We start from the raw sequence: 23,978 nt of genomic DNA on the forward strand, positions 1-23,978 counted from the left end.
CTTGGAAGAAAAGTTATGACCAACCTAGACAGCATATTTGGAGAAGGCAATGGCACCCCACTCCAGTACTCTTGCCTGGAAAATCCCGTGGACGGAGGAGCCTGGTAGGTAGGCTGCAGTCCCTGGGCTTGCTAAGGGTCAGACATGACTGAGTGACTTCACTTTCACTTTTCACTTTCATGCATTGGAGAAGGAAATGGCAACCCACTCCAGTGTTCTTGCCTGGAGAATCCCAGGGATGGGGGAGCCTGGTGGGCTGCTGTCTATGGGGTCACACAGAGTCAAACACGACTGAAGTGACTTAGCAGCAGCAGAAGACAGCATATTAAAAAGCAGAGGCATTACTTTGCCAACAAAGGTCCATCTAGTCAAGGCTATGGTTTTTCCAGTGGTCATGTATGGATGTGAGAGTTGGACTGTGAATAAAGCTGAGCATTGACGAATGGATGCTTTTAAACTGTGGTGTTGGAGAAGACTCTTGAGAGTCCCTTGGACTGCAAGGAAATCCAACCAGTCTATCCCAAAGGAAATCAGTCCTGAATATTCATTGGAAGGGCTAATGTTGAAGCTGAAACTCCAATACTTTGGCTGCCTGATGCGAAGAACTGACTCATTTGAAAAGACCCTGATGCTGGGAAAGATTGAAGACAGGAGGAGAAGGGGACGACAGAGGTTGAGATGGTTGGATGGCATCACCGACTCAATGGACATGAGCTTGGGTGGGCTCCAGGAATTGGTGATGGACAGGGAGGCCTGGTGTGCTACAGTCCATGGGGTCGCAAAGAGTTGGACATGACTAAGAGACTGAACTGAATATGCCAGAAACTACGGAGTATTTTTAATGTAGATTCTTACAACCTCAGGAGACAGGTACAGTGTGTCACACTGCACTGTTCTCAGATCACCTCCCAGAATCCCACTGCCTGCACTCCACGGGGTAGAACAATGTAAGATGTATAGCTGACACTGCTTGCCATTCTAAGGAACGCATCTCTGCTTGGAATAAGCATATGGTAAACGAAATTCATTTCCCTAACTCTTTGTCCATTTTATCATCTTCAAGTATCTCATACAATCATTCTAGGACATGCCGATTCTTATATTTCATATGTCATGCCCAGTAAATGTTAAGTGGTGACTTTATCTGGAGCTCTGGTAAAGAAACAGGAGCTTATTCCTACTCTGGAGGGAAGATCTACATTGGACTTGGTGAGACGTGTAGGGGGATCATTTGATTTTTTTCATCCAAACAAAGACACTTTTGATAGTAAAAGGAGATGCTTTTAAGAGCTATATAGGGACAAAAGGCATTGAGTGGTACTGCTCCAAGCAGAAGGGGACGGCTCCTCTCTGCTCTCCTCCACATGAGGATGTGATGGGGAGGGGATCCTCAGACTAGGAAGAGGGTCTTTACCAAATCTTCTGGCACCTTGATCTTGGACTTCTCGGCCTCCAGAACTGTGAGAAACAAATGCTTGCTTTAGCCCTTGGGTTTGCCATCTTATTTCTCCTTATTTAGTTTAGGTTTTATTGGCAGTTTAACTGCTCAACCCTGGAGACCAGTTCACCAGGCCTCTGGGAATTATTTGCTACATTACAGTTTTCATCCCACTTCACTTTCATTTAGAGATACGAGAATTGGCTGCTGCTTTTTTTTTTCTCCAGTTCTTTTTCAAGGTTCCTCTTTTTCCCAGCATCAGATTTAATGAAAACCTGAATAATTGGATGAAAATACTGCCAGGTTATATTATGAAGGCGTAAGCAACATAAAAGACTCATACCTCCATATAACTAAGATAAACCTGAAATTCCATCTTGATGGTTCCCCCAAAAAATCATTTCTTCTGTGAGGCTTCCTGGAGGCTTTCTCTTACACATAAGTTTGCCAGGAGCATCACGTCTTGAGAATAAATATTTCCCAAGCAGCTTTGGTTGACTTTCCCAAATCTGCACTACTCTTACAAAACCAAATTCTTTGAATAAGTCTTTATACACCATTTTAAGCTTGGCATTAACATTTTTGTTTTTGCATAATTTACAGCAATTCATGTGTTTAAATAGCCTAGTGTACACCTATCTTGGGAATCAGGTGCCCCTTTAATTATCGAGAATCAGCCTCCCTGAGACTGATAAAACTATTGAGACCAAAATTCAGTGCCAGCCTGGAATGATGCTACTAAAATTTGAAAGATAATTCCCTAGCCTGTCAGCCTTACCGTCACTACTAAATTTCCTCCCAATGAAAAAATGAAAAAGGTGTAATTCTCCAATCCAGCCGCCTGGAGACTAATGACTGCCTTGCAAATCCAGATCTGGAGCCCATGGGGCCCCAGTCCCCCTAAACTGATTACCTTGGTGTCTTTTAAGGTTCTGACACTAATTTAATTGACTGCTGTGTGCAACCCCAGGAAAAGGGGGTAAGAATCCGTTCACATCCTCACTGTTAAAAAAAAAAAACCCTCCAGGAAATTACTGGCAACTGAGGGGCTTGCAGAGGAAGGATCACCAGCAGAGACCTCATTCAAAGCAGTTGCATCCCATTCCCTTGATAAAACGAGTACTTTGTTAGCTTCCCCACCAGGTAGCCTGGTTATCGCGTTTGGCCGTAAAACACACACAGTCATTTTTATATGTTCTATTTCAAAACCATGTTTTGCAGCAGTCAGATCTGTAATGTGTTCATATGTGGCTGCCTCTTTTGGACTCAGTCAATGCCATTGATTTCCCTTTAAATGCGAAGATTGCACAGTTCAGTTTTAATTGAGGATCCAGTTGCAAGGGCTGTCTCTCGCCAGGCGGTTTGTTTTTCCCCTAATCAATCACCGTTCACTGATGAACCTGGTTGGGTTGGACCTGCTGTGGTTAGCAATTCCCCCTTAATGGCAGGCACGGAGGTCTGTGAACTTGCAAGGGAGAAGCACACGCAAGTGGTTGACTGAGGAAGATATTTTCACAAAACCCTTAATATCTAGGTTGCTGCTATTGCTGCTGCTAAGTCACTTCAGTTGTGTCCGACTCTGTGCGACCTCATAGACGGCAGCCCACCAGGCCCCGCGGTCCCTGGGGTTCTCTAGGCAAGAACACTGAAGTGGGTCGCCATTTCCTTCTCCAATGCAGGAAAGTGAAAAGTGAAAGTGAAGTCACTCAGTCATGTCCGACTCCTAGCGACCCCATGGACTGCAGCCTACCAGGCTCCTCCGTCCATGGGATCTTCCTGGCAAGAGTACTGGAGTGGGGTGCCATTGCCTTCTCTATTGCCTTCTCTATCTAGGTTAGGTGTTGTTGTTTATGTCTTAATAAAGGAGTTGAAGCTAAGGTTAAGCTAAAGTGCCCTGGGGAATCATTTTAGAAGGGTGTGACTGTGCTTGAGTTGGTTACGTAAGACCACTTGCCTTAAGGGAAGGGATACCGCAGTGTCATTGATGTTTTCAGCTCATTGATAGAGACCCTCTTCCACCTCAGGGCTGTCTCTCCAAGTTTACCAGGCGCTACTTCGTATCATGCATGCTCAGTCAGGTCCGACTCTCTGTGACCCCGTGGACAGTAGCCAGCCAGGCTCCTCTGTCTGTGGACTTCCCCAGATGAAAATACTGGAGTGGGTTGCCATTTCCTCCTCCAGGGGATCTCCCCAGTCCAGAGACTGAACCCACATCTCCTGGATTGGCAGGTGGGTTCTTTATCACTGAGTCATGGGGGAGGCTTCGTTGCTTGATTTGGTCTGTTTGCTCTCTGACTTACTGATTCATTGACCTAAAGCCAAAACTAAGTGAGTGAAGTGCTGACTTGTTAGCTGTGTGACCTTGGGCAAGTCTTCCTATCTGTATTCCTCATGAATCAATTAAGAATAACCCTAAGTATTAATACTTCCTGGAGCTTTCCAGGGTTAACTAAAAGAATGCATATAAAAGGCTTGGATTGATGCCTCCTGATAGGGAGGTCATATAAATATTGTTGTTGTCCCTAAGGTGTGTTTGACTCTTTGGCAACTCCATGGACTGGAGCCCAAGAGGCTCTTCTGTTCATGGGATTTCCTAGGCAAGAATACTGGAGTGGGTTGCCATTTCTTTCTCCAAGGGATCTTCCTGACCTAGGGGATCAAACCTGCATTTTCTGCATTGGCACGGGGCTCCTTCAGCATTGAGCCATCAGGGAAGCCCACAGATCTTAGCTGTTATTGTCACAGAGTACCAGGGAAAGGGGAGAAGTGACCTCTGTAACTTCCGTTCCTGAGTAGCCATGCTTAGTGGATCCTGTGTCTCAGGCACAAGCCTATGTGTTTTACAAACAAGCATCCCTTTAACTCTCAGACCAAGCCCGCAAGGGAGGCACAATTATTGTCCCATTTTATGGATGATGAACCCGAAGAGAATATTGTCTACAAGGGTACAGAGCTGGGCACCATCCTAGGTGACCTCCTGGGGGAGGGTGTCCCAGGAGAGGGAAGGTCAGGGGTGCAGGAGTAAAGGGTGTGTGATGGCAGGTGAAGTCAGAGGAAAGCCAGCTGTGAGTCGGGGTCTAGGAACATGGTTCATCCTGTAAGGCATCAGAGACCTTCAGGAAAGAAGGATATGGCTGTGCTATTCAGGAAAATAACTCAGGCAGTAAGGCTGCTGGAAGGAAAGCTAGGATTTACCAGAAGTCAGTAAACTTCTGTGAAGGGTCAGGCAGTAAATATTTCAGGTTTTGTGAGCCATCCAGGCTCTGTCTCCATGACTTACTTCTGTGGAGGCACAAAAGCAACCACCGACAGTGATGAATGAACGGGTGTGCTGGTGTCCCAGTAAAACTTTATCTATAAAAACAAGCAGTGGGCTGGACTGGGTCAGTGTGCCGTAGTTTGCCAACCCTTGGTATTCCAGTGGAATATTTAAACATGATAATTAATTATGGTGATTAGTTTGGTCTCAAATTTAAGAAAAATGAAACAAAAGATTTAAAGTTGTTCTTTATTCTTTACTCTGAGCAGAGATACATTCACAAACTAAATCTTGGAATCTCTCAACTCTGAATTAAATAATAATATTTGACAGGGCTGACTCTTGACAGAGTTGCCAAGATGTTGGAATGATCTCTATCATTTTTCTCTTTCTGCACCAGCTCTTCTGATTTCTAGGTCTTCAGCACTCTGGAGCCTCCCCAGGTGCGTGGTGGCTGAGTTTCACAGGGCGGTGGGTCTCTGAGTTTCTTCGGAGGAGAGAAGGAGAAGGAAGAGGACTTGAGAGAACTTATTCTGAAGCCATTTCCATATAGCAAGCATGTTATTTTATTTATAGTATAAGTGTGAGGAGACTTCAGAGGGCCTTTTGATAAAGATTCTGAGTGATAAAAGAATATTAATGAAACAGTTTGGTGTCATTTCAGGGGTTCCAAAGAGCTCCAGTACCTTAGTCCTTTATATCTCCACACAGAAAAGAGTTCAGCGCAAGGCAAAGTGGTATATGAGAAGTGACTTATTAGAATAGGACTTGTGAGCCAGGCAAGGGGCTGCTGTGCCCTGAAAACTTACTGGGCCACGGTTTTGCAGCCAGAGGAAGAGTGGGCAGGGGGCACGTTTTCGTCTCTCTTGAGCAGACCTCATGCTTCCATCAGCAGCTCCTCCTCCAGCTTGGGCAGGGGGTTTCTGTCCCTACGTGGTCAGGCCAGGTCCACAGATGATTGTTTCTGCGTGAACAGGCAGCATGTCCTAGGGATCATTAACTCCCTGAGTTCACTGGGCAGGATGTGGGGCTCATGCCACCCTCGTTTTACTGTTTGGGGGCCTGTCTCGTGCTCTGTATGTTTTTGTTGCTAAGCAAGCCTGCTTGGCTTTGTGGTTAAGCCAGCCTGCTTTCTTGAGCGATCATCACCTTCCTGTGGCCCCCATATTTTTCCTACTTACAATTCCCTGGTGGGATTGACTCTTAATCACCTGTTTGTCTCTTTCCTCTGTCCCTGTCATTAATTATATGGCAGATGTCAGAGATGCCCTCTTCTTGCAGGCTAACAAATGGCCTGCCATGGTTTTCTGGCTGTTGTTGAGGACACAAGACTTGGGTCAGAGACAAAGGGCAGCTGGGCACACACGGCCACGGTGTCAGCATTTGCACTGTCTCCTGGAGCTCTGATTCCCAGAGGGTAAGACAAACAGGGCTGGCGATGCCTGCACAGGTGTCCTATTGTGGGCTGTGCTCTGGAGAGGGACCCAAATTTGAGAAGCCCCAAATCTTTCATACTGGGCAGTATCTGCCCTCTTCCTCAGAGGGAGGTGTTATCTTTACACTGTGGATGGTAAACAGACTCTGCCATTGCTCTGTGTCAGGAGACAACCCGTCTATCTCCCAAGGCTGTTTGCTGTGCAAAATTCTTGAACAAATAGCCTGTTGCAAAGGCAGGCAGTGCCTCTGCTCACAAGCCAGGAAGAAATGCAAGAGACTCCTGGAGAGCCATCTCCCAACAGCAGGGTTCAGAGCTTGCATTTTAATTAGGCTCGGAACAGAAAGCAGAAGGAACTCTGCTGTAGCGACAGCATTTTCAGCGGAGATGAGCAAGCCGGTGATGTGCTCCTCTGAAGAGCCAGCACTTCCCCCAAGCCCTGCGCGAGCCCTTCACGTTCGCTTTGTCTGCTCTGACCTACGGCTGACAGTGTAGAGCCTGTCTGCTTGTTTTGGTGGTTAGAATTATTTTTATCGAGTTAAGGGCTGTTTTCACACATCCTGAGTTTGGAGAAAGACCTTTGTTGTAAACAGTCTTGATGAATGATCCCCTAACATGCCAAAGAGTTCCCACCAAGAATGAATCACTTTTGAAGAATGCTGCTGCAACATGTTTCGGGAAAATAGCCTTTCTTTCCAGACCTGGGTGTTAAAGCATTACAGAGTTATCATGAGTTATGGGGACCTTTGACTGGACATGAGGTAGAGGGACTGTTGTGTGGTCAGCGTGATTTCTACAGTCCCAGTGACACGGGCTGTACACTTTTATCACAAGCCATTAACAAATCATGATTTCTGGGTGAGTATAAAAGATAGAACTCAATGAAATCTGTTTGTTTGTTTGTTTGTTTGTTTTTTCCTTTTGGAAAGGTGAGATTCTCTTCAAGTCAGGGGAGTTCTCTCTTGAAATTTTGATTCCTGAGTTAGAAATAGGTTTGGAATATTTGAAAGCATAGAATTAATTTAGTTATTTATTTTTATATCTTTATGGTCTATGCCAGGCATGGGCATATTTCTTGGTATATGAAAGGTGCTCAGTAACTTATTGCTACAGTAGATGGATTCCTGTTTGGCAGTAAACAAGCGTGTTAAGTTCCTACCAAGAGCAAGTCCCCAGGAGCCTGGGGTTTGGGAACATCGCTTTGCACGTGCATTCATGGTATCTGTTTGTCTAACCAAGGAGTTTAGATCCATCGATCCTGTTGATCTTTCTCACTCTGGCTCTGGCAGTGCACCCTGTACTTCCAATTGTATGAGCTCCTGTAATCCTCCTAGGAACCCAGAGAGGTGGCTCTACCAGCGTGGAGATTTTACAGGTGGAAAATGGGTCAGCAGTTAACTGCCGACCAAGCTGCCACTGCTTGGTAGAGGTACAAGGTGGATTTAAACTACACAGGCTGCTTCTGCAGTTATTCTGCATGCGTGTGTGCATGCTAAGGGCTTCAGTCGTGGCCGATTCTTTGTGACCCTATGGACTGAAGCCCGCCAGGCTTCTCTGTGCAGGGCGTTCTCTAGGCAAGAACACTGGAGTGGGCTGCTGTGCCCTCTTCTTCCCAACCCAGGGGTCGAACCTGCATCTCTTGTCTCTTGCATTGGCTGGCAGGTTCTTTACCACTGGGGCCACTGTCCTGCTTCACTGTATCTCAGGTTTTTCCTTTAGTGCTAAAACGTGGGGTGTGAACAGTGATGTTTTCTCTCCCTTGAAAATGGAATAATAGTGAAAGAAGTAGATTTTATCATAATAGATTCCGACAGTGTCCAGCTTATCGGAATTGTCCCAGGTATGGTGGCTGAAAGCATACACTTCATGAGAGTCTTGGGTTTGTTTGTTTTTAATTTTTCAATTCTTTTTTTTTCGTTTTTTTAAACTGGAAGATAATTGCTTTACAATGTTGTGTTGATTTCTGCCATACAAAAGCATGAATAAGCCATAAATATATATCCCCTCTCATAAAGGAAGGACTTTCAGAGGATGGGTATGAAAAAAAATGACAAATGTCTACTACGCAACAGCCGAATTCAACGACTCTCTGCCCGTCAGCTCTCTTTGTTGAGCTGTGTTCTGTTTACAACCAGTGATGCTGTTTCTTCACTTACAGTAGTGCTACTTTGTAAATTAAATTTATTTAGGTGAAAAAATCTACGGTTGATGAACTAGGGGATGAGAAATTAATGGCAGGTATCGGCTATATCGCTGTGGATGGACATCATAAACACAGGAGACAAATGTCCAGGATCCAGGCTGAATCCAGGAGTGGTTTCAGACCTTGCAGTTTTTTGCATTCATAGTTATTTGTTTGGAAAGACTTAGGTATCAAGAGTCTTGGGCAATATACATCTATAATTCAGGGCATCACAAAGAACTGCTGCTGCCTCCGAGTCGCTTCAGTCGTGTCCGACTCTGTGCGACCCCATGGACTGCAGCCCACCAGGCTTCTCCGTCCATGGGATTCTCCAGGCAAGAACACTGGAGTGGGTTGCCATTTCCTTCTCCAACGCAAAGAACTAAGAATAGACAATTCATAAGCTTCAGAGATTTTAGCAAAGCACTAAAGTTCCTGTGTGTTTCAGGTGAGTTTTCTAGCCTGTGCTGTTTTAACACACTCTTTGGACCTGGCTCCTATATCTCTAATAACCTACTGGGCATTTTCAACTATGCATCCCACTGGTACCTTACGCTTAGCAGGTAGAGAAACAAATTCATCATTATGTTCCCCCACCCCAGCCTGTGTCTCCTCTTGACTTCCCTGATGTGTACCCTTGACTTCCCAGCTGACGCACACCTGCTGTGCCTGCAGCCTTGGGGATATCAGGTGTGCGCATCTCCATCACCTCCTAGTCACTGCATCTTAGTGACTTTTCCCCTGGAGAGTGTCTTGTATCTCTCTTTCCTTCCCACCGTTACCATTGTTTTCTAGGCTTTTACCTGCTCTTGTCCACAAGCTGGAGTCTCCAACCCTCCATTCCCATTATTCATGTACATCTTTAGCTTGATTACAGCTGTCTCTTGTCTCTTCATCATGGATCATGCCAATAAATGGCATGCATGGAATTTAGCCCCTTTGGTAATTTCCAGTAGTCCTGTAAACCTAAGGAAGCAAAAATGGTCTGAGTCACAAGAGTGCGCTTGCTTTATAGACACAGTTTCAGCCCAGTTCTCTTGTTCAGCCTTCCAAACAAACTGCCACGCTCCCGTTTTACCTGTATGGATCCAACTTGGCCCTGTATTGTCCTTTAAGCAGGTCACACTTATGACTTTCTCTCTTAATCCAAATTTCCTCCTCCTCTTCATTCCCTTAACTTCTTGATCTATACTCTTACCTCTTACTAATCACCAGAAGGTATAGTATGAAAAGAACATTAGCCTCAGGACTTCCCTGGTGGATGACTGGTTAAGACTTCACCTTCCAATGCAGGGATGCAGGTTCGATCCCTGGTCAGGGAGCTAGGATTCCACGTACCTCGTGGCCAAAAAGCAAAAGCTAAAACAGAAGCAATATTGCAACAAATTCAATACAGACTTTAAAAATGGCCCACATTTAAAAAAAAATTAGCTGTGAACTCAAAATTGATAGGCAATGTTCAAACTTTTCTCCTTCCCCTGTGAGTCCCTGGAGTGTGTCATTAAAACATAAAAATTTGAGTAGCTAAAAATTTGCATTTCTTATTTATTTTCCCCCATCCCTTCCAAGTTCATTTAAATTAGGATACATCTGTTAAGCAAATATGCCCAGGACCTGGACCAGTTACAGCCCTAGGTGAGCTAGGTAGGAACAGTGAGGAGCATCTGTTTGCCCCGAGCTAGTAAGACCTCTGAGGTTTAGTGTGGGCACCAGCTGTCTTGCAAAGTCCTGGTTTGTCACTGACTATGGAAAATGATAACGGTCCAAAAATGACTAGAGCTGTCAGGACAAGGCGGGAGAGGAAGGCCCTGTGGACAAGGGCAGAGACGGTACCAGCCTGTTTCTCAGGAAAGTTTCCCTCCCATATCCCCCTTCCCCATCTCATTCCAATTCTGGGCTGACCTGGGAAATTGCCAGAACTCCTTGGTACAGGTGGTAGTAGAGAGATAATAAAACGTCCTCCTATTTGACAACAAATGGGCTCTTTAATTTTTGCGTTACTTCAGGACCAGAGGCCACCGTTCCGGGTAGTTTTGAGTAGTTTTACCTGATTCTGACCCTTCTTAGGTTATGCATCCATTATCCTCCATAGGGCTGTTTCGGGATGTTCCAGACCTTGTCAGGTCTCATGTCTCCAACTTCTGTAACTTTACCCCTTTCATCTATAAGCAAACCATTTGTTTGGCCTGTCCCACTGGAAGTTCTTTCGTCAACTCAGCATGATCAAAAGCATACGATTCAATACTTAAATTGAATCTTTACATTCCACAGATTCTGTCTCTTCAAATGGAATGCACCATCCTTAATGGCAAAGATTATGGCATTTAATCCCATGTTTCTAATAAAGTACTCCGTCTTCCCGTGAACTCAAAGTGCTGGACACGTAGCACAGGATTCCATAAGTGTGTTTCTGATTGATTTATTCTACAAAAAGGTTTTGTGTCTCAACTGTGTGTCAGACCTTGAGGTTGGCGGTGGGTCTACAACTGTAAACAAGCTAGAGACGATTCCTGCCCTCATGGAAGAGGTGGGTAACGGCAAGTAAACACGTGGGTGGTGCAGTTAAAGCTTGGGATTGTGCTATGAGGGAAGAAAGGTTGTTGCTCCAGCAGTCTGGAGAGGTGGTCAAGGAAGGTTCTGCGTGGAGGGGATACTGAAACCAAGACCCGAAAAGAAGAAGGAGTCACAGATGCAAAAATGCAGAAAAGGAAATGGGAGGGAAAGAGGTTATTTTCTGGGAGACTCTAGAGGTCCCTAGCTGACTGCGGGGCAGGAGCGTATGTAAGGTCGGAGCTACACAGGCTCCAGCTGCGCTTCCCAGGTGGCCCTCCTGGTAGAGAACCTGCCTGCTGTGCAGGAGACACAGGTTCGGTCCCTGGGTCGGGAAGGTCCACTTCAGTGGCAGCCCACTCCAGTGTTCCTGCCTGGGGAGCCCCACGGACAGAGGGGCCTGGGGTCTACAGTCCACGGGGTCACACAGAGTCGAACACGACTGAAGCGACTCAGCACACACACACACACAGGTTCTGGCCCTGCTAACATGTGAGGAGTTGGGGTTTTGATCTAAGGGTAGTGGAAGGCCGTGGAGGACTAAAAGCAAGAGAATGACACTGTGAAAAATAGAAGAGTGAGGATGAGATGGGGGGCAGGTGAGGAAGGCTCTGCCCTGGACCAGGTGAGAGGGGGTCGTGGCTCCTATATGGTGATGGTGCGGATGAAGGGAAATGGGTGGACTGGGGAGAAACTTTGGAGGTCACACCAATAGGTCAGTGAAGGATGATGTGGAGGGGACAAGGAGGAGCTGGGTTGAAGCCCACCTTGCTGCCTTCTGAAGGGTGGGGTCACTCACTAAGAAGATTTAGGAGAGACATCGGTCTTCATTTTGGACATGTTAAGTTGAAGGTGCAGATGAGTCGACAAAGGAAAGATGTTGAAGGGGATGTTGGTTTTCTGATTCTAGAGCTCAGAAAAAAGAGATCTAGACTAAAGAAATGAATTTGTGTTGCCAAGAGGTGGTATCTGAAAGCCATGAGAATGGGCAGAAGTCAGCCAAGGGGACAGGATGAGCTGCCATGTGGGCTGGGGTGATGGAGGAGGCTGGGGCGATGGAGGAGCCTGCAGCTATCCATGTGGGGTGAGTCCAGCAAAACCATATTTTGGATGCAGTGCTCCAAATCCTAAGGCTATTTCCACCATTAATATCACATTTCAAGGACCTGATGCAGACTACGGATTGAAACTGGGTTAAGGTATTGGATAAAAAAACAACGGAACTCATCAGTGTCATTGTGAAAAATTTTTTTGAAGAGAAAAGAAAGTTGATGATAATTTCCCAGCAATATGCAACGATTGTGCCAAACTTGTTTTTCATGTGGCAAGATCATTCAACTGAGTGATGACATGAAGGAAGATAATTGCGCTGTGTATATGGGACACGGCTAGTTAAAAGCAAAATAAATAAATAGGTAAAAGTTTTACAGGGATGGGGGGGAGAAAGGAGAAATTCAATCAGCTTGTTTATCGCCCTTTTGTTATACTTCCGGAAGTGGGTGAAGATTCTTTTCCCGGTTTATTCCCGTTTATTTTAGCACCGAGCAGATCAAGCAGGTTACTCTCGATTGCCTTCAGTGTTTCCTTACTGTTAATTTGTAATCACATCAGTAATTCATGACCAGCTTTTCATTGTTAGAAATGAAAACGTCATAGATATGGCTAGTTTCTTTCCTGACCTCTGCACTCAATTCAGCACTTGACCTGTGGGTTTCATGTGCCCTTTGGCCTTTTTTTCAAGAGCGTTCCCATGTGTCTTCTTTGGAAGGAGACACATGTATCTTTGGAAATATATACTGGTTTCTTCTTTTTTTTTAGACACTTTTACTTTTAATGTGGACCATTTTCAAAGGCCTTGTTGAATTTGTTACAGTAGGGCTACTGTGTTCGTTATTTTGGCCACGAGGGATCTTAGCCCCCAACCAGGGGTCGAACCTGTGCCCCTGCATTGGAACGTGAACTCTCAACCACAGGAGCACCAGGGAACTTCCCCTGGCTTATTCTTTTACACATATCATTGTCACATTTTTTTTTTCTGCCCCAAGTATATCTTATGTTCCTTGCTGTGTCAGGGCATAATGAGTTGCGTGGCATTTTTAAAATTGTTAAGTAGAATTCTGTGTTGTGGGATGCACTTTCCTCTGCCACGCCTGTCTACTGGCAGATCTTCAGACTGTATCTGACCCTGTTCATACAGACAGGCTGCCGGGAGCATCCTTGACATGCCTTGTGGTCTGCACAAGTCTTCCAGGAAGAACTTCCCAGCAAGGCTGTTCCCGGGAGGAGTGTGATCCGTGCCTGTTCAGACTCAGCGTTTGCCAGACTCTGCCTTTGTTCTGGGCTGGAGGTGGTGTGTCAGGTGTGCCCACTGTCTCGCCTAAACCTCCAGTCGTTAGGGAAATGCGGTCTGTAGTCAAGTTTATGTCAGGGTTGAGGGAGAGGAGAATTCTCAGGTAAACAGCTGTCTCAAGGGGCACAGTGAACAGTACTTGAAGCCAGGTATCAGAGCTGACCCGCTGAACCTCCATGATGGTCTGAGACAACTGCTTAAAGTTATGGAGAGGAAGGGCCTCGGGGGCATACTCCCTAGGTCCTGATTTCAGATCCCTGCTGTTTCCCGGAGGACGGGCCACGGCACCTTCTTGTGTCACGTCATGTCTTACAGCTCCCGCTTCCTTACCTGGAAAGCAGAGCTCCGAATAATTCCCTGATCAGATGGCATGTGAGCTGTGGTTATCATGGATCCAACATCATGAATGAGCTTCAAAAGGTAAGAATACCAAATATACAAAACGTTATCCTGTGATGGCATGAAAAACAGTCCCTGACCTCAAGGGGATTAGGTTGTCTACCAGTAACTATTAAGGATAGAGTGGCCTCCAGGTCTCCAGGTATCTGACCAAAGGCCAAAATGCTTTGTTTCTTTTTATCCCTCAGCCCTAAACCTGCTCAGAACTGCTACTGCTTTAAACATCTCTGGACCTTTCTGTTTGTTCGAAGAGATCTAAATCAGAAACTATTTTTTAAAATTTTGGACAGAAACTAGGAAATGGACCCCCCCTTTCCATGAATTTCTGGTGATCTGGAAAAGAAACATGGCTTGAGAAGAGAGATGTGTGTGGAGACTTCCAACATAATGAGTAGCTTTTAAGTGCCTTCTGCACATCACAAAGTATATTAAAGCTTTACTTAAGGTACTACAACTCTAGGTTGCAAGATCCAAAAGACTTGCCTAAACTTTTCAAGAGCAAAAAGAGAACTTATTGGCTCATAAAATAAATCGTTCCAGGATAGTTCAGCTTCAGGCATGACTGGGTCAAGGGGCTTCAGCAGTGTCATCAGGCCCGTCTTCCTCCCTGGAGCGTTTGGGTGTGTGTGCCTCTGGCTGCCTTCTTCTTCATTAGGTTTGCTTCTTGGGGTAGAGACATGGCTGCCGCGTGTTCTGAGTTGATGTCCTGTTCTTTTAGTAACTTAAACTGGTGAGCATCCCTCATTTCCTGAAAAGTAAAATAACTGGAGTTGAGCCTTATTTGACCTGATTTCTCTGCATCAGGTAATGTGTCCATCCTTAAACTGGTTGACTGTTGTCAAGAGATGGGTTATTTCGATTAGCCAGACCAAGGTCAAGCGTCTGTCCTTGAAGTCGGAGACGGGTAGTCAGGACCCAGTCTAATCGCTTGGACTGAGAGGGGGAAGGCCTGAGAGAAGATCAGGAGGCGTGGGAACGGGTCTTGGACTTGCAAAACTCTCAGATGCCTCACGTGAGTATCACATTTAGTTTGCACAATAATTCTGTAGAGTGGTCCTTGGTTAGATGAAGACACAGATGTTTTGAGTGGATAATTCACTTGTTCAAGGCCACTCAGCTAGCAGTTGGAGAAGCTGGGTTTCAAGTCTTGATTGGATTGCATTTTTAGTGGTTTAACTGTCCACATTTTAGCGTTACCATTCCACCCCTTTTCTCCACTCCTACACTGTTCCTTGCCCCAAAACAGAGGGTGACCATGCTAACAGCCTCTGTTCAAATCCCTTAGCTTTGGTAGAGCCCGGTGTTCCTGAACGGCGCACAGCACAGGCCAACACACAGTCATATCAGGAAATCTTACTAAACCAGTGCGTTACTATCGGTCTCTTCAACTTCTCAGCAAGTGACCTGCGCTCAAGGGTAAAGCCAGGAGCTTTAAATCACAGGAAAGCTTCCCCTTGACAGGTTTCCACGCAGGGATGTGAAGCCAAGTGCTGTTTATTTTGTGTAACTCTACAATTAGTAAAAATCAAAATGTCTATGCATGCGTTCACTGTAGTAAGTTATTAAGTAATTGACCTTAGTGCCCCTGCTCTGAATCACTAGCTTACTTGGGCTCTGCAGCTGCTGAGACTCTTCTCAGGCGTCATCATATTTCATTGCTCAGCAGCTTCACGTTGAGTGCAGCCAAGTTTGAACAGAGTGGAAGGGATGCAGGATGGATCCACTCCAAAAGACGGAGGGAGGGCTCGGTGTACCCTGAAGGAACACTACAGACTTGTGATAGGAATGCAGAGTGGGGAGCAGAGGGGTTCTCTTAGCAATCTCGAGCTCAGACTTTCTTTCTTTCTGCCAGCAAGCTTAAGCCTTATCACGTCACGCTCGGGCTGTTTTAATAGAGAACTTCCGAATGGTCTTTGTCTCTCTCCTCACCATTGTGCCAGATTAATCTTCTTGAAGCCCAGGATTTATAGCACAGCCTGATTCATAAGTCTTTAGCAACTTCATCTTGCTAATAAACAATATACAAACACCTTCATGTAAATTTTTGATTCTTCCTCAACCTAGCTTTCAAGCCACGTCCTCTGTTACTGTTCAGCATGATGCCTTTGAGCCTCTGGTCTCTGCCCTGCACAGCCCTGCTGGGCAAGAGAAATATTTCAGGATTCTCTGCTTATCTCCTCTGGATCCTTATCCTACCTCACTTAATGCATTTGCCTCATCCTTGAATATGGATGATTTTGGTGAAAAGAATAATGATCAAGAAAAGGTTTGGGAAATAGGGATCAATAGCAATATGGCTTATATCTTGCAAATGCCATTAATTTATGCCACCTTTTAAAATTGTATGGAAGTTGTTTACTGTAACTGCCACAAACACCGCAGTGCTCCTCCATGTGCATGCCCCTTCGAGTATTTTTTAGGTTAAATCTCAAGTAGTGGTTTTGCTGAGACATAGAATCTGTAAATTTTAATGGAAACTGTCAGGACGCCCTCCTGTCTCATCAGCAGTCTCTGAAAGAATGCGCCTGCCTGTCGACGACCAGCGCTCTGTGTTCCGGACTCTGATGTCTCTTGCACTCTGCTGGGTGCTGCTCTCTCGTTGAGGAATGGGTGAAGGAACGGTCCTGAAAGTGGTTCAGCTTCATCCGCAATGTTTGAACTTTCATGAGCAGAATGAACTCATACATTACCTATGAAATTTAAACTTCTTTTAAAGATTTAAGATTGCATCCATGTGACTGATGGAGGTTAGTGCTCTTCATGGAGAGGGGGCCGTCTGAGAGATCGGCGCCAGTCTGGGGAGGGGAGACCAAGCTAGGAACGAGTGTGTTCTTAGGTTGAGACCAAAGCCTTATGCAGAGACTGGAACTGGAGTCAGGGTCCTGCTGAACTGAGATTCTGAATCAATAGCAGAAAAGATACCAAGCTGGAGAAGCCAAGAGAGGAAAGAGAAGTCGGAAAGCAAATCACCAGGTCATCAGCCCTGGAGTTCGGTAAGAACTCATGGCAAGCAGTGAGGAAAGGCGCAGGGGCTCAGACGGACTTGTGTGGGTGAAGCTTCCCTGGGGCAGTGGGAGAGGAAGCTGGAAAAGAAGCATTTTCTGAAAGACTCAAGTCTCCCTTTTGAGAGATGCCCTCACTGGCCTCAAAGACACAGCTCTCTGCATTAAACAAACTATATTACTGATATCTGAATAAGTTCTCATAATGTCTCTTTTCCTCTATAGAACTGGAACCAGTTTGTAATTATCCATGTATGTCTTCTCTTCTGGGCCTCCTGTGTTGGGGCTAGAAAGCCTTCTTGTAAAGGGCTATCTGGTAAATAGTTCAGACTCTGTGAGCGAGATGGTCCCTATCTCAACTATTCAACCCTGCTGTCAGCCTGGACTGGAAGAAACACAAGCTGGAATCAAGATTTCTGGGAGAAATATCAATAACCTCAGATATGCAGATGACACCACCCTTATGGCAGAAAGTGAAGAGGAACTAAAAAGCCTCTTGATAAAAGTGAAAGAGGAGAGTGAAAAGTTGGCTTAAAGCTCAACATTCAGAAAACGAAGATCATGGCATCCAGTCCCACCACTTCATGGGAAATAGATGGGGAAACAGTGGAAACAGTGTCAGACTTTATTTTTTGGGGCTAAAAAATCACTGCAGATGGTGACTGCAGCCATGAAATTAAAAGACACTTACTCCTTGGAAGGAAAGTTATGACCAACCTAGATAGCATATTCAAAAGCAGAGACATTACTTTGCCCACAAAGGTTCGTCTAGTCAAGGCTATGGTTTCTCCAGTGGTCATGTATGGATGTGAGAGTTGGACTGTGAAGGAGGCTGAGCACTGAAGAATTGATGCTTTTGAACTGTGGTGTTGGAGAAGACTCTTGAGAGTCCCTTGGACTGCAAGGAGATCCAACCAGTCCATTCTGAAGGAGATCAGCCCTGGGATTTCTTTGGAAGGAATGATGCTAAAGCTAATGATGCTTGGCCACCTCATGTGAAGAGTTGACTCATTGGAAAAGACTCTGATGCTGGGAGGGATTGGGGGCAGGAGGAGAAGGGGATGACAGAGGATGAGATGGCTGGATGGCATCACTGACTCGATGGACGTGAGTCTCAGTGAACTCCGGGAGTTGGTGATGGACAGGGAAGCCTGGCGTGCTGTGATTCATGGGGTCGCAAAGGGTCGGACACGACTGAGCGACTGATCTGATCTGATGCGACTGGGCATGGCTGTGTTACCATAAAGTTTTATTCAAAAACGTAGATGGTGGCCTGATTCAGGACACACACTGTGGTTTTCTGACCCAGGATCTTATCCCCATTGTTATGTAGGGATAATAATAATACTAATCTCCTCTGTTGATCTGAGAATTGAATGAGAACATGCAGGTAAACTACCGATGGAATAAAACTCATATTTTATGGCAAGAAAAAAATTAATCATAAAATTTTTCTCTGCCCATTTGGAGCAGGGTTAGTGCACCTGCACTCATCAGCCCTCCTTAGGAGATAATATTCCTTCTTAATCTCATAAAGGGCCACAACTTCTTAGAAGATACCTTCCTTCTTACTCTTGTAAGGGGTCATGAAGACCCTGACCCCCTGTTCAACTTGCCAGTGTAGATCTGTGTTGTGTAAATTGTCAGCACATCACTTAATAAAGAAACTTTGTCTCAAAACCTATATACAACTATGACCTCTAACAGGTGGAACTCGGAGCTTTCTGCAAGACTGTCTCCCAGTTATAATGCTCAGGTTGACTGGAGTACAATTTTCATTTCTTTCTTAGGCTGACTATTGATTATTCTTTTTCATTAACACTACTTGGCTCAGTGTTTGGCATGTAGCTTTTTATTTTCATATTTTCTTAATTAAATGTTTAATAAGTATCCCTGTAATTATTTTATAAACCTATTTAGTACATCTGCTCATGAACCTGTTGGTTGGGTCTGGTTCCTTGTCATGATCTTGACCAGTGGGTCTCTCATGCTTAGAGGATTCTGAGCACTTAGAAGGCCCTCCCCCCCCAAAATACCCAAGTGATTTTAATAAAGACTGAAAATGAAAGTGTTAGTTGCTCAGTTGTGTCTGACTCTCTGTGACTCCGTGGACAATAGCCCACAGGGCTCCTCTGTCCATGGGATTTCCCAGGCAAGAATACTGGAGTGGGTAGCCGTTCCCTTCTCCAGGGGGTCTTCCCAACCCAGGGATTGAACCCAGGTCTCCGGCCTTAGCAGGCAGATTCTTTACTGTCTGAACCACCCAGGAGGACCCTAATAAAGACTGGACATCCCTTCAGACAAGCCTGACAGAAGCACCGCTGCCAGTTGTTCCTGGCTGAAGATGTTACCTGGCGTTTGATCTTCAGACAGGCCTCCTGCAGGAAATGGATTTCAGATTCAATGGGGAAGCTCAGTGATCTTATGGATGCATAATAAAGACATCTCTTGACCAGAACCCCCTGAGGTTAGAGTATCCTAGAAGTGATTAAAAGCTATTTCACTGAGTGTTACTCTTCAAAGGGAATGAATATTCTGATCAGTAGGGCTGTTTGAACTGAACTACTTTTTAAGTGGTAACTTGATTTGCTGTTCTGATAAGTCTGATGAAGTGTGTTTGAACATTAGCAGAAATTTAGCAGACATTCCGATTTGTTTGTACAATTGCCCCTAAATTGTAGGGATTATCTGCTCATTAATACTGTCGTTTGCTCTTTGGGCTAAGGCTTGTAGTGAGTGCATAGTAATTAGAATAAAAGTGGAAACAAGTGAACAGATTGGTTAATCATCATAAGTAACGTTGCTTCAGAGTAGCTCCGTACGGCATCAGGATGCAGAGAAGCAGTTGAGGGTGACTTAGTACCTGCTTTAGTCTAATTACACTGGAGTTGGATAATTTATTATGGCAAGCCTGTATTTGCAGTAGTTGATATCTTTTGAGAATGTAGGCGAGTGTCAGGACATTGTCTCTAAAGAAGGGAGGTTTAGAATCACACAAAAGTATTTAATCCTTCTTATGAAAAGAAATATCAAAATCCTTTTAACTCCAAAGTGAAAACTTGGGAAAACTTCCCCGTCAGAGTTCTTCTCCAGAACGAGAGATTCGGTGCCTAGTTCCAGTGGTGCTGAAGAGCTCAGGTTTCAGAGCCCCATTGTTTTTGTTGTTTTTTGCAGGTATTTTTATTATTTTTCAAACTCTAAACTTTTTATTTGGTTTTGGAGTGCAGCGATTAACAATGCTGTGGTAGTTTCAGGCGAACAGGAGGGGACTCAGCCACACAGACACACGTGTGCGCTCTTCCCCGCCCCCGCCCCCCCCACCCCCCCCCCCCGGGCTGCCACGTGACACTGAGCAGCGTCCTCCGTGCTGTATGGTAGGTCCTTGTTGGTTATCCATTTTAAATACAGCAGTGTGCACATGACCTCCCCAAACTCCCTAACTATCCCTCCCCCCGCCAACCATAGTTCATCCTCCAGTCTGTGCGTCCCCTTCTGTTTTGTAAGTAAGCTCCCTTGTATCATTTCTTTTCACATTCCCCATATACGGGATGTCATCCATATTCAGAGACCTTGTTTTTATAATTACAAACTAACCATCAGCTGTAAAGCTATGGGCTGATTATTTAGGTAAAGGCTGTAGGAGTTGATAAATGTAAGCCAGAACTTTAAGACTGCTCTTAATTAACCGAGAGACCTTAGGCCTCAAGTAGCTAAGAGTAAACAGAACGACCAGCTTTGTCCCAGGTCTCGGTTTGAGCACTGGAAGTGCCACGTGCAGGGAACCTCTGTCCCAGGCAAACCAGGACAGCTGGTGGCTCTCCCAGAAGCCGAGGCCACGGAGGATGCTAACTGGATAAACGATGCCGTGGCTCAGCGAGGGTCCTGCTCGGGGATGCTGGATGACTTCTTAATCTCTCTGAGTTCTTGGTGCCTCGTCTGTAAACTAGGGCACTAATACCTACTCCGCACTGCAGTTGCAAGGCCCACAAGTGGGATGCGAAGAGGCCCATCAGGGTCGAGGTGCCCACGTCTCACTGCAGAGGCTCCTCTAGCTGCAGAGCTCCAGCTTCCAGCGTGTGGACTCAGAAGCTGCGGCTCCCGGACCCTGGAGCTCGGGCTCAGTAGTTGGGGTGCAGTGACTTGGTTGCTCCACAGCATGTGGGATCGTCCCAGATCAGGGATCAAGCCCACGTCGCCTGCATTGGCAGACCAGTTCTTTACCCCTGAGCCACCAGGGTGCCCCCTTTAAAGCATATGTTGGCCAAAATGCGTGGATTCAACTGAATGACAGACAGATTCATTCTGGGGTAAGGACTGACTGAGCAGAGATGGAAATTAATTTAATTAAGAGGCAGGGGAAGAGAGATGGGGACCAAGTCTGATCACTTGGTTGCTCATCCAGAGCTTTTGGCCTTCAGGTATCTCTTCCCATTTCTTCTGGAAGCAGGAGTCGCCTTTTCCTTCGAGACTCTCAGCCCCTGTATATGTGCGTGTCTCCATCCTCCCCAGGAGGGCATGGAACCCAGATTCAGCCGGAGTACAGCAGTCGCCTGGGTACCACAGAGATCGGCATCCTTTGAATCCACAAGATTCAGACCCGAGACTTGCCGGCGTTCTTGGAAAGGACTGCTGATCTTCCCCGGCAACCTCAGCTCTGAGCCCAGGGGTCTCAAGCTGCGGCAGCCACGCTCCACCACGTGGAGGACACCTGGCTGGGAGAAAAGAAACAGAGAGGACAGCCGGGCTGGAGGCTGGTGAGAGAAGAAGTTAGACCCTGGGACAGTGCCTCGGACTGTGCGTCCTGCCAGGCTTGCGGTGAAGCTGTGCTTCAGCTTTGTTGAATGAATGAGTCAACCATTCTCTTTCCTGTGGTTAATTCAGATATGTTTCTTTACTTGCAAAAGGACCAACTCTGAGTGACAGAAAATTCTGGAAAGGTTTTATAGCTTTGCCACATTGACAGCTGTATAACCCGTCCCCACAAGCAGTTCAGAGCTTGTTTGAAAACTTCCAAGATCTGTCAATAATTCAGTTCCTATTCAATGATCTGCCAACAATCTCCCTCATCTCAGTATAAATCTTTCACAATTTCAAACTTATATGCTCGCAAACTACTTTTTAATGGCAACCCAGGTATTCTATTGAAATCATTGTATGTGGTAATTAGTAATCTGCAAGATAATTTCAGTTAATTTTAAATTTAAAATCCATCATGCGAAACGAGTTGGATCAGAGTGGAGCTACCAACAAAAGAAATGAATCAGAGTATGAGAGAAGCTGCACTCAACCCTGGAAATAAAAATGTGCCGATCTCTCAGGGAATAATCATTGTCTCGATTTTTACTTGTAATTATAATTTAATTATGAACCTACTTTTGCAACATTTTAAAAGTACATAGTTAGCATTTAAGTACTTTCCATATAATTATGTGTTATTGAACCAGCTCATTATGGAGGGGTTGCTGCATAAATTGCTATGCTTTGTGTAAAAATATTTTTTCACTTCAGGTTGACTTGAAATAAAATAAGACACATTATTTGAACGGTATTTAGAGGCTGCCCTGTACTGCATGGGTGCTCTAAACTTGACTGTCTTAAAGACTGGTGAACTTGCTAACGTTGGTAAAGATCACTTCTGGAAACCCGGGAGATTTTTCTTTTTTTCTTTCTTTTTTCCCTAAGAATTTACTTCTATCTTCATCATTCCCCTTGAGACATTCCTAGAGAATATTTGAAAATCCTGCTTCTAACACCTCCATAGTCCCTTCAGCCTCATGGAAGAAAGAGTCAGTGAATATCTGATTAAGAGTCTACTATGGGGCTCCTCCAGAGAAGGCAGTGGCACTCCACTCCAGTACTCTTGCCTGGAAAATCCCACGGATGGAGGAGCCTGGTGGGCTGCAGTCCATGGGGTCGAGAAGAGTCAGACACGACTGAGCGACTTCACTTTCACTTTTCACTTTCATGCATTGGAGAAGGAAATGGCAACCCACTCCAGTGTTCTTGCCTGGAGAATCCCAGGGACAGGGGAGCCTGTCTATGGGGTCTGCCGTCTATGGGGTCGAGCAGAGTCGGACACTACTGAAGCGACTTACCAGCACCAGCATGGGGCTCCTCAGGTGGTTCGGTGCTAAAGAATTTGCCTGCTGATGCACGAGACACGGGTTCGAGCCCTGATCTGGGAAGATCCCATCTGCTGCGGAGCAGTGGAGCCCGAGGGCCACAGCCACTGAGCCTGTGCCCTGGAGCCTGGAAGCCCCAACTCCGGAGGCCAGCAAGCCCTGGGGCCCTGGCTCCACAGCAGAGAGTAGCCCCCACCCTCCGCAGCTCGAGAAGGCCACGCAGCAACGAAGGCCCGGCATAGCCAGTAGTAATAGTAATGAAGACTCAGTGGCTTTCTGGAGTTTACACTAAGGGCATGGTTGTATTAAAGGGAAAAGAAGAGTCTGTTGTGTCTTCAAAAGGCCTGTTCCCCGCCCAAGTGGACTGTGGTTAAGGACAATAAGCGCTGACATTCGAGCGCTGTGCTTCCTTATCTTCTCTCATTCAAACCTCTGGCCAATCCCAGAGGAATGTAACAGCAACGTGTGTTCTAATGCTGTCCCATTTTACAGACCAGGAAACTGAGGCACAGAGATTGGCAACAGGCACAAGCTTGCAAGGCTGAAGGAGCTAGGCAGGATCCAGACCCAAGCAGTGCATCTCCAGAGACCACGCACCTAACAGCCGAGGTGCCTCAGCCCAGGGGGCTCATGCCAGACGCTGGGGCCTCCACGGGGGCCACTGCAGAGCGTGAAGGGCAATGAGTCGCCCAGAGGGAGATGCAGTACTGCACCTTGGCGGGTGAATGGATTTCTAGGACCTGGATCCCAAAAGGGAGTTAAGGCAAAGGGGAGGAGGGGGTTGTTGAAGGACACCTGGGCCCTCCATCACCGTTCACCCCCCATCCCGGGGCCGCCAGCCCACAGGTGGAGTGTGTTTACCGATCGTTAGCGCTGCAGGAGGGTGCGGGGCAGCGGTGCGGCTGCCTGTATCTGCGGTCTCTGCTTGTCGAAATCCCCAGGATTTGAGAATATGCCCAGGAATGGAACACCGAGACTGCTTTCGTTGTTATATTTCATTTATTCATGTCCATAGATCAATTAAAATTAAGTGCAGCCTTAAAATCGAAACATTATCTTATAAATAATGATTGCATCTCGAGTTCCAAAAGACAGGGAGGCTGTCTTTCAATTACGCTTAGGTTCCTCAGTACTTGATTTAAAGGCCATCAGATCAGATCAGATCAGTCGCTCAGTCGTGTCCGACTCCTTGTGACCCCATGAATCACAGCACACCAGGCCTCCCTGTCCATCACCAACTC

At 46.0% G+C, this 23,978-nt stretch overlaps 1 long non-coding RNA gene across 1 annotated transcript in view; it reads left to right on the forward strand.

Annotated features, from left to right (window-relative positions):
* LOC147359938 (uncharacterized) overlaps nt 1-23,978 on the forward strand; it is a 64,197-nt gene that overhangs the window by 38,090 nt on the left and 2,129 nt on the right. Inside the window, exon 2 of the long non-coding RNA XR_015138546.1 lies at nt 13,530-13,634. This is a non-coding gene — a long non-coding RNA (uncharacterized LOC147359938). The remainder of the gene's footprint in view (nt 1-13,529; nt 13,635-23,978) is intronic.

Source organism: Bos grunniens, chromosome 13 (genome assembly GCF_055505025.1).
Source record: "Bos grunniens cultivar Pamir isolate PY7600 chromosome 13, Bosgru_T2T1.0, whole genome shotgun sequence".
In the NCBI taxonomy this organism is placed as follows: Eukaryota; Metazoa; Chordata; class Mammalia; order Artiodactyla; family Bovidae; genus Bos; species Bos grunniens.